General features: G+C 40.2%; 1 protein-coding gene across 1 annotated transcript in view; it reads right to left on the bottom strand.

Moving 5' to 3' along the window:
- The window catches only part of ache (acetylcholinesterase), a 48,772-nt gene extending 30,891 nt beyond the window's left edge, over positions 1-17,881 (bottom strand). Inside the window, exon 1 of the mRNA XM_046065431.1 lies at positions 17,651-17,881. The gene's annotated coding sequence lies outside the window, so the exon portion shown is untranslated. The remainder of the gene's footprint in view (positions 1-17,650) is intronic.
- Between the last annotated feature and the right edge of the window lie 279 nt (positions 17,882-18,160).

The following is an 18,160-nucleotide window of genomic DNA, read 5'->3' as shown; positions in this document are numbered from 1 at the left end:
AAACGTTTCAACATTCCTCAGAATGTAAAGACAGATAAGCGGTATGAAAACCTTCCAGCTGTGTTTTCCTCTGCCGTTGTTGCTGCAGCGGTCTGTGTGACGGCGGGAGCAGAGGGCTCTGTGAGCGGGCGGCTGGACGGCCTCACACGCTCCTGTTGGCGCAGGCTTCCCCCGCAGCCACTCGCGGAGCTCCTCAACTCCGAAAATATTCAAGCACATTTTTGTTCCGCCATCACTTCTCGTAAAATATAAATAAAAAACGTAAATACTGTCAATATTCGAAATCTACACAGCTGATTTCTCACCTCAAAACTTCTCAGAAGTGGATTTAGTGATGAAATTCCATACGAAAACTGTAAAATATAAAACTTTCGGTTGCTGGTCTCTGTCTGGTGCAGCAATGATGATGCAGTGAAAAGTGAATATTCTCTCTGACCAATCAGCAGTCTGTCTGTTTTCACATTACATTTTAGTATCCCTCAGCTCGCTTGGAACCTCAATGGAGGTGATACGAAAAAAAGTACCTGGAAGCAGGTACAGGTACAACATTTCTACAATGGAAAACCAAACAAAGGCAAGTCGAGCCGAAGGGCCTCCGCTCAGACTAGCTTGGTTTGAGGGCGTGCCTGACCCCGCTAGCCGCTTGGCAAGCTTTATGACGCGTTTCCATTGTGACGTCACAAGTAAAGGAAGTGAAGGGCTGGACTACAAACGAGCTGTTTTCAAGCAGTTCAGAGTCAATTCAATTCAGGAGAGGGGAAAAGCCAAAAAGCATCATACCACCTCTTTAAAGTTCAACTACTTTGACCGTGGCGTGCGCACGAGCTCACCGTGCAGTGCACGTTGTTCGACGCAGCAACAAACCAAGCCATTGAAAATAATTTAATTCCCTACCAACTTGCTACGTTATTTAATATAATGTATAAGGCCTACCTTTACTTGGGCGTGCAAAGCTAGGTGGTGATCCCGCAGGTGCTGCATCAAGTTTAATGTAATTATTTACTCCTTTGGCAGGGGAAGTTTTTGAACAGGTGATCCGTCATCTTCAGTAACGCCCTGGTCAGACTTGGTGTACCCGAAGTGCTCCCACACTGCCAACTTCAGCTGTTTCTTTGGTGGAAATAAAGCTTAACAGTTTGGTCCCTCTGCCATAGTTTAGCCAGTGTAAAGTAGCACTTAAGCTGGTGCATCGCTCCTGTATCTTTGTTTCCGTTTTATGCAAGTTGCCACAGTTTCGTTCTGTGCAACAGAAACACTCGCTGCAGAGCCTTTACGATTAATTAACGGTGATGTTTTAAAGTGTGGTTAATAGTGAAATCCGGTGATCACTGCATCCCTACTGCAGACAAATGTTTATGTCACAATCACATAATGACAATCTTGCTGGAATTTCTTTGTGTCCACTTTTGGAGGAACTTTGTAGTAATAATACCGTACTGCTGAGATCTATCTCCATTACCAATTTTCCACTGTAAAGGAGGGAAAGTTATTTTCTTTCAGCATCCAGACATGTTTAAAGCCCCTCAGCCTACTCAGCAACAAAGGCATAGACAGGTGTGTGGTCATGAGGGGAACTATAAAAGGCATCAGAGTAAAACCCTAGTAAATGCCACACCCTTTGATGGATTAATGTGGCACATACCAGATATGTATCTCCTCATAGATTGAAACTAAATAACTCTAAGGCTACGTTCAGACTGCAGGCCAAAGTAAACCAAATCCTATTTTTTTGCTCATATATATGACTCCAATCTGAACAGTGTGAACAGACCAAGTCACATGGAATCTGATCTTTCCCAGTTCGGATATGGGCCACTTTCATACGTGGTCCACTCTATGTTGTCACAGTTCTGTTTAAGACGGAACCGCAGTGAACAAAAAAGCTTCACAAAAGCTATAATTACACACGTGGCCTGCTTCCTGCTCTACCTTGTTTTCAACTGCTCACAAATTCCCTCCCTTCCACCTGAAATCCACCGGACCGCAAGCGCTCTTCTGAGTTATGTGCATGCTCCTTGTGTCTCAAAAATAAAATAAAAAAATCTAAAGCGAGCATTAAGGCCTGCAGTGTGAACGTGCCTAAGAGACTGTATTAAATTTATAGTTTTGGGGTGCTGGGTCTCAAATAGAATGTGGAAAATAATAAATTTTTACCCCACCAGAGCACTGCGCTCCCAGAATGCAGGGTTACTTGTAGTCTCCAAAATAAGAATGGGAGCCAGAGCCTTCAGCTATCAGGCTCCTCTCAGTTTGGGTTCTGGAGGCAGACACCATCTCAACATGTAAAAGTTGGCTTGCTGGAATTATATCACGACTTTTCTCTTTGATAAAGCTTACAGTTCAAACTTGTGCAGTGCAATCTAAAGACCTTGGTGATGTTAAATTGTGAAGCTTTTAAGTTTCATATAAACGGAATGTCAGAGGCATAGCGTTGAATTTTGATTAGGGATGAAACGATTACCGGGTTTAACTAAACCATGGTATAATTCCCGACGGTTATTATTACTGTAAACATTTTAATTACCAGCATCAACCAAAATTAGAGACAGTCTCCCAGAAGCAGGCGCGCATTCGCAGTCTGCAACGTGGGTTTGTTTGGGTCAATGTCAACACAGCCAAAGACAGCGCTGCGGACATTTTTCAGTCACTGTGAAGTCTGGTCGTATTTTGTATTTTAGTCTTTTTGAGAGCGCTGAGGGAAACTTGATTGAAGAAAATTACCTTATAGTGAACGCAGGGTGAGTTAACTTTTAGCTTAAGTTGTTAGTTGTTGTTAGTTGTTTTGCTGTTAGTAAAAACGCTGCACATTGTTCTGCTGTTGTGTCCGTTGTGTATCCGCAGACTCTATTCATCCACTGCACATGATAACACACTAAACAGCAGTTTAGTCTCCAACCAGCATATCTTGTTTATTTTAAATCCAGAAGTTATCAAATTAGTTGTAAAAGTGTCAGAACAGGAGAAATAAAACGCTGCTGACTCCTCTGTATTTGCGTTAGTTGTTGGGCTCATTGCAGTTACTGTCACTGTCTTCTAAAGGCTTATTTGTTTTCATGTAATTGTGCACGGGGTCATTGCATTACCTATATAATATAAAATATAAAATCTTGATAATGCACATTTAGATGGTTTTCAAATGTTTACAAAAGGTATTGGCTGTTATCTTATTGCTTATGCAAACAAAATGGCAATTGTATGTGTAGTTTTCAATATAAAACTTGTTGAAATTGTTTTGAATCTTTTAGGGCACATTTTTACAATAACGTGATAATACTGATAACTGTGATAATTGTGGTCACTATAATTTTCATCCGTTTTTTTCCCATCATCGTTTGATCCCTAATTTCTATGTTTTGATGTTTCACAATTTGTACCTTTGCTACCTCTGCTCCATATCATCAGATCATTTCAAATTGATACTGTCTAAAAAATACTAATATCGGTCAGGCTCTACCATGGACAGCTGAAGAGAGGACATAATTACTTTTCAACAATTTTAACATGCACATGTTTGCTTTTGTGAGTAGCATAAAGGGGACTGCAACATAACCTTGTTCTCCAACCCTGTGTTCTAAAATCTGAAATAAATCTACCAGGTACATCTTTTCTCCAGTTCTGTGTTGCAAATGATTACCATACACAAGAGGTCTAATATTTTGCTTCTTTCCTTTTGTTGGCTCAGAATGTGCTGTAAATGTCCCATGAATTTTCCTAATTTGGATTCCACATTGAAATGATCATTTCTTTTAAAATATTATGACTATTGATTGTGGGATTGATGGCAGAGTAATCATTCAGCATTCTATCTTATGTGTTAGTCTTTAGACCTGTACTCATTTGATTATTTCTTCAAATGACCCATCATTAATTTAGTCAATAAAACATCAGGGGAAAAAGGTTAATCTCAGTTTCCAAAACCCAAGGATATTCAGTTTACCATTATATAAAACAGCAAAGCAGCAAATCCTCACATTTGGGAAGCTGCAAACAGAGGATGGTGTTTTTATTTAATAAATGACTTAATCGTCAATTAATCCATTATCAGCATAGGTGGTGATTATTTTTCTGTCAGCTGACTGGTTAATTACTCAACCAGTTGTTTCAGGACTACTCTCAAGAGAAAGACAAATCAATGTAAATGTCAATCTGTGGGTTGTTGAGTCCAGGAGAAAAGCGCAGCACTCTGCTGTTCTTGCCCCTAATAAAAAAGTAATTAATGAAAAAGCAGCGGGCTCCAGTTTCCTCCTGGGCTCAACTAAGGACTGACATCTATGCCGTTGAGTATTACGCTTTCAACTAATCTTAGCAGAGGTTTTCTAATTAAATACTCAAGAGGATAAAATTTATTGGCAATTAAGTTCTACAAATAGCAATATTGTTGCTAAGTTTCAACCTTTAGAATTCACAGTTAAATCAGATTTGACTTTAAAGACTTGACTTGGCATTTGAGATGTATGCTTGTTCAACATATATTACAAATATGCACTTGATTTATGCAGCAATAAAGAATACAGTTGGGGATACTACAGCGGTTGTTGGTGGTGGTCTGGAAAGGTTTGTAGGGTCTTACCCCATAAATTTCATCTAATGGGGTATTATCTTTGAGTTATACAATGGTTGTGTTATCATACCTAATGGAAAGTGAATATTAGCAAAAGATGATCAGTCCTAGGGCTAGGCCATATGGCCAAAAAGTCATATCCCAGTAATGTTAGGCAGAATTCCGGTATAAAATATATATCAGTATTTTCTGCTTAGCGGGCTGGGGAGGGGGGCTCAGCGAGCATGTTTATACTATTTTTAGTAACTTAACTTGTTTCTTATTTCACCGTTTTAATTATACTTCATTCTCCATCTTAGGTATCATTCACTTATTGAATTCGCCTCCTTCAGTTCTCTACATACTCACAGACCTAATGTACCTCTGCTGCAAACACGTCAGCGTTCCCTGCTTCTGTGAGTAGACGGCTGCTTGCAGAAGCAGAGGGAGGGAGGAGCAAACGGCGGCAGGACTTTACAGGAAAATGAATACACTCAACATCAAACTATATCGGTATAAACGGTATTGTCTAATTTCATATTTCTTTTGAAATTATATCGGTTTACCTCATATAACCAATCAGTCCTGGTCTAAACTCAATGTAAGCTAAGTACAGACATCATCACACAGATATCAGCTGGGTAACATTTGCCGTGGATGTATAGTAACGTTAATATTTGTTTAGGTAAGACAATGTGATGACGTGGAAGCGTGATTGTTTTACATAAGCATTTGGGAGGTCTCTGTGTAACTCAGCAAAGTGAAGGGGAAAGACAATCAATCTCCTCTTTAGTTTGGTGATGGCAATTCGAGTTTTCAAATTAACAGCTCAGCAAACACTTGTCTTTCTAGGAAATTTATTCAAGTGTTCTGCAGAAGAACTCACAACACACATACGTCGAATAAGTTAGAAGAGCTGAGTGAGTCTGTTATTTATCCAGTTTCAGGGTCAAGCATATCCAAAGTCCAGTGATATTATCATCACCCTGTTTGTTTGAATGAGTGTGAGGGACAGAGAAAAGCAGCATCCCCAAAAAAGATTTTCCATACAACTGAGAAGGAGTGTGTTCAGAAATAGTATCGATACACACACAGAGACGCAGCTGCCCCTCTCCCTTACAGCACCTCCAAGCTAATCCTGTCACTATGACAACCATGCATTGCAAAACATAAACAGCAGCCTCCAACCTGACAGGTGGGAGACAACTGACATTGTTACATATTCAGTGTCTCCCCTAGGATTTTTTTCAGGGTTTGGTAGACCCCCCAAACCAAACGAGACTGCGACCAAATGCTCGGATTTTTGCATTTTTTATTTTATTTAATGTTGAAAAAGGATGAGGGAGCGAGTCTGCACTGTAAGATTTCCCGTTTTGGCATGCCGTTAACTTGACCAGCAGTAGCGATAATATAGCAAGCTTTTTTTATAATGTAGCAAGCAGGAGAATCCACCATGTTTATGTCTCTCTCTCTGCCAAATATACTTTGGCGGCCGTTAATAAGTTGGTGTTAAGAATTTCCACGCAGCTGGCCACATGTTTTAACATGTGTCTCAAGGCCTGTTGAGATTGGGAGCGACGCTCCGCCTGCATACTCTTGGATCCACAGATCTTAACTGCATCCTCATGTGAACAGACAGACTGAGCAGCACTCCATGAGTAAACGGCTGGTGCTCTATAGGTAGTGAACCATGCCAACGGCTTCTGTGCGCTGCTTACTTTGTAGGCAATAGAAAACATTGAAATGGTACACGGTAGCTATTTCAAGTAGCCTACTATTTAAAAACGACATAATGTTCTTTGTGCGATTCATCAATGGTGGTAAATGATCTGAACTACTCTGCACAACACCGGTGAAGCTGGGACTCCCATCTCAACAGCAATGTACCTCTTCTGCCACTATACACGCTACGTCTACACATGCACACTGATGCCCCAGGGTTAGGGTTACAATTTAGGATTTATTCCCGCACTTAAAAAACATTTATTAAAAGCTTTTTTCTTTTTATATGTTTATTTACAGCATTAAATGTTGATATTTATATTGTAATAGGCTGTATATTAACTTATGTTATGTTATGTTAAGTGTTGTGTATACAAGAGCCAGATGAGGTGATGGCAGCATCATTCCAGAACTCCCAGCTTCAGTGTGGCCCTACCAGCTCCTGAAGCTTACTGATGTGCTCAGGCATTTGTTTTTACTTTTACTCCACAACACCTGAACTCTACTGATTTCAAATTATGACACTGGATTCCTATACATAGGTTCTGTCATTATATTTACAGTCATACAAAACAACTTTTACATTTGTAACCTTTCAATATTGATGTTTCCATGAATGCTAAATATGATTTTAATTTGTTAACCTGTTGCTTTGGTATGAGAATAAATTTTTGTTATATAAAGTTGATCAGACTAAATTTACTTAAAATAAAATTACATTCTTTATTCATCAGTTTCTTATGCTAATTGAATATAATGTGATCTGAACTTAACAAAATATGACAGTTAACAACTGTAAATGAAAATATCAAGATAGTATTACAGGTTACCATTTTGCATATGTCAGTAAAAAGTAAAAAATGAAAAGCTGACGCTTTATATTTGTCTTATTTGGATATTTCTTTAAGACATTTACTGAGAAGTTACTCTATTGTGAAAACCAAAGAATTATCTGCACACTGAATGGTTTTGAAGCCCTGTAGAAGGTGTTGTGGGCACAAGTATTAGGAGGCTTACACTGTATAGATGCACCTATTTACCACAGGTGCATTGATTGCATCAGCTCTGAGACCTCAGAGTTTGGATTGTCAAAATTAACGATACCACCTAGTAAGAAACAATCTGTGCGGGTCATTCTTTGTTTTCATCACTTACCCACAAGTTGCACACACAGAAATACACTGCATAATTACTTTTCAACATTTCATGTGACCCATGAAAGATTTTTGGGAGCATTTTCACTTTTTCAACTTCTACTACTGATGTCCCTTAGCAATAGTTCAGCTTTAATGTTTGATGTTTTATCTGTGTTGTAAGATTAACTTGTCCTTGGAATTGCCAGACAGAATCTGAAATCTAACATTTTCAGTCAGTAAAAAAGACAAAATGAGTGCAAATATATAGAGAATTTCTTTCAATGTGAAGCATAATTTATATATTTTTTAAATGTGCATAAAAACACATATCTAAAACTGAATGTAAAAGTAAACAGAAGGGGAGAAGGCCTTTCCACATCAGTCCATGCCATCAGATACAGACGTCTAGCACACTGAGGATGCGTTCTAGGTATCTGCAGCTATCTGGCACCAGGTGGGACATCTGATCCACACTGTGACTATGGAAGGAAAATGAATGAGTAATAGGTAGCTGATGTAAAATATAAAATTAACTATAAAAGAGGCCTCAGTTTGGTTGACAGTACTATTATATCACATCTTTGACAGAAAATAGAACAAGGGAGCAACACCTCAATAGTCAACAATATGTTTTTGTGTTGTCCTTTGAAGACAGATAATGTTATATCAGCTGTCAATTGTTGAGTTGCCATAACAATAAATGCTGATCCATGGTAATGTGAACTGTTAACTTTAGTTGCCACATAATCTAGTGTGACAAATTACCTCATTTATATATTAAAAAATGTTGAAGCATTTTAAACCTTGTGTAGTATAACCTAAATAACAAAGAAATAGTTACTTTAAGTGTAGTTGTATAGTTTCAGGTTAACTTACCTCCAGAATAAGCTGGTAACGATGCAGCCACAGGCTACCAATCGCCAACCACACAAGCCCCGGGTAAAAGCTACTTCTGCTAACGCAGAGTAGCATATAGCATTAGCTCCTTAGCCTGAGCTAACTCGGTCACGACGAACTAGGCGGGTGAAGTTTCAGCAGCCAGTCACCTCATCTCCACCCACGACCCGCCTCTTTGCCCATTTTTGGTTATCCGGGAGAGACGCGTGGTGACGCGCTGCCAAGATGGCGACGGCCAGCTCCGCCAAAGCTGAAGCTTCAAAACGGCTCTTTAGAAACCAATGGTTGACGTCACGGACACTACGTCCATTGTTTTATACAGCCTATGGTTGCCAGATGTGTGTGGGGTTTTTTTTGGTCTTCTGTACAGGCAAGACTTCAGGACGCCGTCCACAGTCACTGCACCCGAATGTTGTTCAACAAGAGACGGGAAAAGGTAATAAAGTAATACAGAACAGACAGAGAGGGGTGGTAAGAAGAGGAGTTCCAGTGGGTGAGGAAATAAGAGAGAGGGTGCAGAGGGAGACACTGAGTGGAGGGGACTGGGACTGGGTGGGAGAAAGTGTGTCACTTCTCAAATTAGACTGAGGAATTTGTGTATGAAGTTCACAGGAGGATTGGTTTCATTGGGGGCGGGTGCAAGTCATGTGTCTCTCAGGATAAAACAGTGGACAGAAAAGTCACTATCAGTGTATGGAAGACACTTGGGCTGAAGATACTGCTATATGAGTCATGATTTAAGTGAGAATGGTCATTTTTGCATTTCATTTCACAAAAACAAAAAAGTAAAAATGATGATGATGCAATCTTTGCTGGGGACCTTTGTGGGACAGGCATGTCTGTGGTACTACAATGTTTGATTAATGATGGTATGTTGTGACACATTTCATCTTTATCAAACAATGGCAGTTCCTGCAATTTGGAAATTGCACTGGGCCATATAATGCTTTAATATATTTCGATTAATTGTTCAGCCCCAGAAGACAAAATATTATTATATTTATCAATACATTTTTCTGGAAATATACTATAAAGAACAATAAAAATGTTTTAGTTAAAAGTAAGGATTTCTGATAAAAACATGTACATCCTGCACAGATCTTTGATCAGCCAGGTGTAGCTTTGGTATAGAGACCCACTGAAGACGCGCATGTGGTCAAATATATCTGAATAGAAACAGAAGCTTATTTTTGGAAAAGACAAAAGAAGCTTCAACACAAAAAACGACTAAATCGGGAAGTTAAAAAGCGAAAGGTGATCAAATTGTTATTGATTGTGACACTCCAGTACACAGATGGAGGAAAGGCTAGAAAATGCAAGAGATCAAGCAAAAATAGAAACACTCACAAGAACAGGAACGGTTTTGACCATCCTGGTGCTCATTCTGCAGTGCACAGATGGAATAGTCCAACCTGCAGGCTAACAGCAGGTAAATACAACAGTTAAGGCTAGGGTAGATACAGTGACAGTTTAAGCTCATCAGTGACAATAAGAGGAGCAATAATAAAATTAGAGCAGAAATTATTAGTTGATTAATCAATCAACAGAAAATTAATCAGCAACTACTTTAATCATCAATGAATAATTAAAGTCATTTATCAAGTTACATAGTTATCTTCTCAAAGGTAAGGATCTGTGTGATAGTAAGTTGACTTTCTTTGATTTTTGTACTGTTGGTTGGACAAAACAAGACATGTGATGGAAACACCTGGAAACTTGTGATGGGAATTTTTCATTGTCTGGAATTTTACCCTCTTTTCTCCCCTTTTATCCTCATTTTCCCCTATTTATACATTTATGCTTATAAACCATATGTAATGTGTTTGGTATCTATAGATTCAGGATTCAAACCCCTAAGCTAACATAAGCATGCATGTAATGTGCTTATAAATGAAGTATGAGTGCAAAATAAACTAGAGAATTAAAAACTAGAAATTAGATTTTTGTGATTTATTATTGAAAATCACGCCTTATACATAATTACTGAACAGTTTCTGAACTAAAAACATATTTATCCAACACTTTGTTTTACATCCACATGCAGGTTTTCAATAAAATGTGCCCATAACAATGAAATAATGGAGCCTTTTGTGAAAACAGTCCAAGGCATTTTTCTCATGCCACTGAGCAAAGCAAGGCATCTCTAAGAAGATGCAGAGGGGCTCCTGGCTTGCCCCACACTGCCAGGGGTTCTTGATATAGGCTTTGCTTGCCTTACAGAGTGCTCACAGTACTTTATAATATCTGCAGTCTTGTGTGCATGGTTTACTGGGTCCACAGGGGCAATGGACACAGGTGTGTGGTCAATCTTCTGGTCTGCAGCCACGGAAGACTATAGGGATGTGTTTCCAAAAGCATCCCAGATGATGATGCAGATGATAGGCTTGAAATATGCTGTGAATTAATGTCAAAGGAGAGAGCAATTACACAGTGTAACCGGAAGCTTCTTTCAGTGTCAATAATCAACAGAGGAAAACAACAACACCCCTAAAATCTCCTGTAACCTGACTCTTGACTAAACAAACAGTTCACTGAGCTCACTGCAGAAAGAGGGGGAGGGGGAGGGGGAGGGGGAGAGGGTGACGGTGCCCTACGTGTATTGGATGGGAAGACGGGGGTGAAGCGTCACTACACAGACAATGGAGGAAAACTTTAAACCTCTTCTGACTAAAACAGTCCATTTACACTCAACTCACAATAAACTACAATGATCACACTTTATTGCATTATTTTAAGATAAAGAGGTTATTTGAAGTTACATACCTGTCGTCCAATTGGTCTTTGATCCTGATCGTATTTTGTCTCCTTGGTAAAAACGCTTCGGGCTGCGTATCAGTCTTCGTCCCAACTTTGGCTCAATGCTTCTGCTGTGAAAACCTTTCCTTTTTGCCTTTATAAAAGCACTAAAACAATAATAATAATAATAATAATAATAATGTTTATAAAGTCTTTCTCTGCCTCCGATGCGCTCCTCAGTCGTGTTTATTCCCGGTTCATTCTCTGTGTTTGTGTGTTGCCACCATGGTTCGGTGGGTTGGATGTTAAAGGGCTACAGAGTCATTTTGATTGGCTAGAAACGTTATCTTCCTCTAAACGGGCAGAATCTGAGAAGAACGGCAAAAAGACTGCATCTCTCTGTCATAAATTGTTTTTAAGATATTTAAACATATGTAAAACATTGTAATATTAGGCGGATCTGGTTAACTGAGCAAACAGTGACTCGAGAAAATATAGTGTGCGTGCTGGACGGGGGCAGAGAGGGAACAAAATACTGGGAGAACCTGCGATCGTGCTTTTGATGTTGAAGGTCGAAACTGAAAGCTCATCAATCAATTTTCCATTTAGAAAAGAAAGAGTGACACCCCTAGTTACAGTGGAAATACTATCTCAGATGTTTTAGTGAATTTTATTTTGTTTCATTCGAGTTTGAAAGAAATGTGTTTTATGATGAGTTAAGAAGCCGATTACTTTGGTGAAAGAGAGAAAATTGAAATCAGAAGATGTAACAATATTTCCTTTCTTGTCATTTTGTGAGTTTATTTAAATTTCATAAAAATTCTGACCATATCTTACACATTGCTGTTGTGGTGGCAGCCCGGCTGACAACCTCCACCTCTGCCTGCCACACCTGCCAGCAATCAACCTCATCTCTGCCAGTACTTCAACCCCGGTTCTCCACACAATCGCTGCTTGGTCGTCGTTGCTCCTAAAACGGTGCCACTTCATCGCTCAAGCTCCTGAGTAATCTGCGTCATCTCTGTTTCCCTGTGTCTAACCCTGTCTGTCTGTCTGTCTTCCCTCCAGGTTCACTCGCCTCCGTCCTCCGTTGTGTCAGCTGGGCTCGCCACCCTGCCCTCTCCCCTCGGACCTCTTCCACGGCATCGTTCCGGCTCTTCCCCGTGCCTAGCCAGTCAGCCTGCCACCACACTCCTCCACCAACCTCCCCCCCCGGTTAGTTCCCCGTGCCTCCTCTCTTCCTCGGTCCCCAAATGCCCCCCGGCTCCCTTGTCTCAGTCTCCTCAGTTCCCTGTGCCCGTGTTTCCCCGGCATCCGCCTCTCCCTCACCTCCACTCCCTCAACCCCTTTTTTCCCTTAATAAAACCTGTTCATCCTGAGCGTTGCTTTTGGGTCCTCTCTGTCAAACACACCGTAACACATTTCACCTTTAACCAATTCCATTTCAATATAACAAAAGTGGGAAACAAGCAAGAATGCTCAAAAAATATTTATTTATCAAAAGTTAACTGTAGCGTTGTATGTCTGTATATTGTAAGTATGTCTGGCAAAGAACCAAACCAACAATGTAGTTAGTCCTGTCTCAACAATTCCTTCATCTGCCTGTATGTAGCTCTCAGCCCAAGCCCATTGGTTCCTGCAGAAGATGTAAATCTTAAAGAACAGTTTCATTTTTAAAATGTTGAATAATTTCAACACTTTACACATCAGATCTCAATGAACAAAATGGTTCAAAGTTCAAAGTCTTTACTGTACATTGTATAATTCATTGAAAACAAAATTACGTAAAAACAGTAATGGAAACCAAAATCACCAAGCGACTGACCGATTAGGGTAAAGGTTAAACAATTGTGCAAAAGGCAGCTGAGTTTGGGTGAAGACATCATGACTATGAGTCAACATATCCTTACCCACACAACAGCACATACACACAATTACACATAAAAGACAACTTGAAGAGAGAATATATAAAGAAGAGTCAGACATAGATTGGTGTTACTCCTCGGCGGATCTCAAAGGCATCGGACTCAGATCATCACCGCATGGGACCAAAAGCCTAAAATAAGAGTTTGAGATTTGAACAGCAAACAACCAGAGAACACTTCAGTGGATTTCAAAAGATCAAGCAACAGAGGATAACCACTTCAAAAACATCAGAAGAATTATTGGAAGTTTCTCTTGTTCAACTGTATCATGGACTGAAGACTTTTAGAGACATTCTGAGGGCTTTGGACAAAGCCTTAAGTTTTAATAAGATTCTATAGCTCCGCAGCAAAGGAACGATTTCACTGGCTGGGACAACTCCTTCCCCTCCCTTACTCTCTAAAAAGAAGACCTTGAAAGAACAGGTTTTACATTTGAAACATTTTATCTTTAAATCAGTTTAAGTTGTATGCTTGCCCTTGCTTAATTTTGCAATAAAAATATAATCACTGCATGTAAAGTAGTAGGCAGTGTAGTAATACCTACACTTACAATACCTACACTAGTGTAATACTACACCTAGGCCTGGAGGATCGGACCGTTTTTGGCGGATCTCCTCCCAGACCTGGATCAGGGCATCAGTGAACTCCCGGACAGTTTGTGGCCCAACTTGGCGTTGTCGTGTGCTGTGATACATAACAGAGGTTCTCAATTGGATTCAGGTCTGGGGAACATGAAGGGCAGTCAGTGGCATCAGTGCCTTCATCATCCAGGAACTGCCTACACACTCTGGCCATATAAGGCCGGACATTGTCCTGCACCATGAGGAACCCATGGCCCACTGCACCAGCGTAAAAAGTACAAAGGCTCTGATAATGATTTCATCCCGGTAGCTAACAGCAGTCAGGGTACAGTTGGCTAGCATGTGGAGGTCGGATGTAGGTATTCCGTTAAGTGTCTTACTCAGGCACACAATGATGTGTCACAGTGGGGAACTGAACCCGGGTCTCTCACACCATCTTATCCATTGTGCCATCACCACCCCGTGACACACTGCTGATTTTGCTGTTTTTCTTACTTACAAGGCATGTAGAGGTCTGTAATTTTATCATAGGTACATTTCAACTGTGAGAGACAGAATCTAAAACAAAAATCCAGAAAACCACATTGTATGATTTTTAAATAATTAATTTGCGTCAGCCAGTAGGTGTGGATCATGTCAGGGTCTGGTGCTGTCCAGCTCTTCATCCCTGCCACTCTTTCTTGGATGTCTGCCGTTGTAATGGTTACTGGATCTTGTTCTGGGAGATTGCTGTGAGCTGTTTTTAGATCCACTAGCCACTGAGCATTGGTGTTGTGGGATGCCTCTTTCTCCCATTTGCGGCATTTGTAGAAAGTGAGTAGTTTGTGCGTCGGCTTAAGTTTGCTAGATGATGTTTTGTTGTTGTTCAAGATTATCAATGGATTGTACTGTAGCCTGTGTTTCATTTTATTACTGTATTATTGTGTATTGTATAAGTAGGCACATCATGAGCATTGTACAATCCAGAGTCAAATTCCTCCTGTGTGTACACATACCAGGCAATAAAGCTAATTCTGATTTTCATTAATTCCAATGGGGATTACCAGGATAAGCCTGGTAATATTCTTCATTTGTTCTTATTGCCAACAAATTCATCAGAAATAACAACAAATTCTTCAAAGTGTTGTCCGTATAGACGAATACAGCCTGATCTGTACGTGTCACATTCAACAGCAAAATCACTGAATATGTTTGAGTCTCCACAGACCAAACATTTTACACCCATTCCAAGACAGACGTGAGGAAAACCTACCTAGCCTGCAAGAACATTTACAAAAAAAGAGACCTGATCTGATGCAAGTAGATCTGAACAGATGCAAACAGAGCAGAGAAAGAGAGAGAACATTAGCAGCAGCAAAAGCAGCCTTGAGGGAAAAACATTCAGTTAAATTCCAACCATCCTTTCACTGAAGCCCAACACTAGCCGTGTTTCCGTCAATGTTTTTTTATGCACATTTTGATGTATCACATTAGAAAGGTTGATGGAAACGGTAAAATCCTTAATTTCGCTAAGACATTTTTATGCTCGCTTGAGGTGTTTTTTCCCTTCGTCGAAAAACTGTTAATCCGCCAAATGTGAGATGAAAACACTTTTATCAAATAATTTCTGATGTAGTGAACTTGTAACTCACATCTGATCAGCTGTTTCCGCTGTCGGCATCTTGCCGGATATTCTCATAACACGAGGAGACATGGCTGGTAGCTCTTTTGCCCGCTTGAAGCACATTCCTGAGGACCTCTCTCCATTTTTCTAAGATCAATGGCCATCAGGTTCCTACGACTGGGTTTGTTTCTGGTTTGGAACCCATAGGTCTTGTTTATTACAGCCTACTGATGTAACTACACTTACCGTAGCCTGGTTTATTCGCTCCAAACCAACTGATGGAAACGCACCTATTTTGCATTTACTTTTTTTTTGGCGACATTTCAAAAGTCCGCTTAAAATTCGCATGACAATTAGATGGAAACATGGCTAGTGGAACACTGTGTGGAAACACAAAAAGGAAATGTATTAAAAAAAAAAACTAACTTTGGAAGATATGTACTTGATTTGACTAACTCAGACTGCTGAAGCTGCATTTAGGCTTCAGATAAACTTTGGAATGTATTTTTTCATGGAACGAGAGCAGTGACAAACATCCCTCATCACTCTGTATCATTCAGGACAATAAAAGATCCTTTAAGGAATGGATCTTTTATTGTCCTGTATCTTGTATGATACAGAATACAGCAAGCAAAACCTGTTTCCTGGGTGTCTGACTACTGTTTTTAAATATACTTAAATACACAGAAAAATTACCATATATTGTGGCAGCGACCTTCAGTGGCCGTACAACGCATGACAATGAGGATTTGTTGACAATAAAAAAAATATATAGAATCACACCAGCCTTATCCTTTAATGCTCTAAGCTTGTCAAACTAGCAAAGCAGCGTGACACAGAACCACAGTGTGGAACTACTCCCCAGAGAACAACTGTCACGAAATATCCCATGTACAGAAATTGCATGCAAATACAACTCACACATACTTTTAATAAATTAGTAAAGCCTGCAGCATTGATTACACTTTGGCATTATTCCATTGAGAAAGGAATGTGCACTGCCAGCAGCCAAAACTGCAATCACTGTTAAGACTAAAAGCAAATATTTCAGGCCACAACTGCAGCCTGTGAACTGCAGCAGCAGAAAAGGAAGAGAGAAAGGTTCACAAAAGCACTAACATCATCAACGAGAATCTCTAACATTGTCCGTCCCCTGACTTCAGCCAACATGCAGCGTGATGAAAGCACAGACTGTTATGCAATATGCAACACAGGTGGCAATCTGATCTGCCACTCCACACAGAACTGTTTGAGCTGAGAGATTAAACTAAATATCCAACTTGAGAGAACACAGCTTCTGTAATGAGATAATTGTTGACACAATATACAGCATGCTACTGCAGGCTGCCAGAAAATTACATAATCAAACAGCAATATTATTGAATAAAATATAATGTTGTTACAATATATTAATGCGCTTATGAATAATGCAAAATACTGGGTAACAATGTTGAATTAGACAATATGAAGTAGCCTATTAAGAAATACATGATATTGTTAGACATGTCTTAGAAAGGCCTCAGTATTATAAACAGCTGTGGTTAAAGGATTTAGCAGCATCCCGATTTTTACAGGAATGGTTCAATCTGAGCCCTCCGCCAACCAAAACGTATGCGCATCTAATAATGTGTGTAAGTTTGTGTGTGAGACACACATGGAGACGAAAGAAGACACCAACTACACACAGCGGCCACATACGTCTCGCCACAGAGGCGCGTCACGCGTCGATTCCTCCGAACTGTCTCCTCCAGTAACACCCTGACACACACCACGCCGTGTTCAGTTACCCACCTCAGACTGAACAAGTGAAAACACCTCGCTATGCAGCACAACTGAATGTCCTATCTAGACCATTTTATGTCCCTTTGTCGGAAAACGTACACCTGCGCGTATATCTGTAACTACATGCTATTTTACAAGAGGTCCTCCTGCTATTCTTAGCAAGATAGTGGACGGTAACTTATGGCATAGAGAGCAGCGTCAGTCAAGTTTCAATACAATTTCACAAAACCTAATTCTTTTTCAGGGGTTATATATATGCCGAAAACACACACTACCCCTGTCAATTCAGAGTTGATATCCAGCCATATTCTAGGAGCTATATAGATTTGCAAGCATGGGAACCTTAAATTGTCAGTATGGTACATGGAATTTGGCGTGATGGTCTACCCGTGGTGGAAACCCGCACGTAGTCTACTGTCTGACCTAACTGGTTCTGTGGAACCGAAGAAAGGTCTAGTAGCCATGGCTACCGTTGATGTAACATTAGCAAAGATTAAAGGGCAGCACATCAGTCATGCACGAGACAAATAGTGTTAAAATCTGCCGGAGCTGCATGGGTTTGCAGAAGAAAGAAAATGGAAGGAAAGCAAATGCAGACAGTTTAAATTCTTAACTGCTAAAATGTTTCTGGCGTAGTAACGTTAACAATGTCATTTCATATCAGCTGTCTAATGGGTTGTTATTATCGAGTAACCTTAGCCGCCAATAAACCAATGTTTCTGTCTTACCTGGCTAACGTTACCCCTGCGGAGCGAACCCCAGCCGACGACTTGTTTTTTCTTCCTTTCCTCGCTATGCCCGGATAGCAAACAGCGACACGAGATGCTTCTTCGGCCGGTTGTCAAAGACGAAATGTCGGTGATGCCTCCTCCCAAACATTCGCTCGGCCGGAACGTAAAGCAGTGACGGTAGTGGGAGAGTGCTGCTAATAAATACTGGTTGTAAACATTGACAGTTCGTCTCGCGAGAACACATATGTCTGACTCTCCTGTCAAACTGTATGCAAATGTCTGTGGTGCCAAATTTCCTCAAGCCATAGACAATCAGTGCTATACTGTAGTGATTCACTGATTGTGGAAGACGTTGCATTGCGTCACCATATGAATGTTAAGGCTTTAATTAAATAGAAAAAGAAGAAGACATACTTTATTAATCCCACAAGGGGAAATTCAATGTACTGACTAGGCACACTGGACACACACACTCAGTAGAAAAGGCATTGTGCTGCTCCATTACAT

This window comes from Micropterus dolomieu, linkage group LG12, assembly GCF_021292245.1.
Source record: "Micropterus dolomieu isolate WLL.071019.BEF.003 ecotype Adirondacks linkage group LG12, ASM2129224v1, whole genome shotgun sequence".
Classification (NCBI taxonomy): Eukaryota; Metazoa; Chordata; class Actinopteri; order Centrarchiformes; family Centrarchidae; genus Micropterus; species Micropterus dolomieu.
Note: the sequence above shows the minus strand (reverse complement) of the source record. Positions and strands in the feature narration are given on the sequence as shown.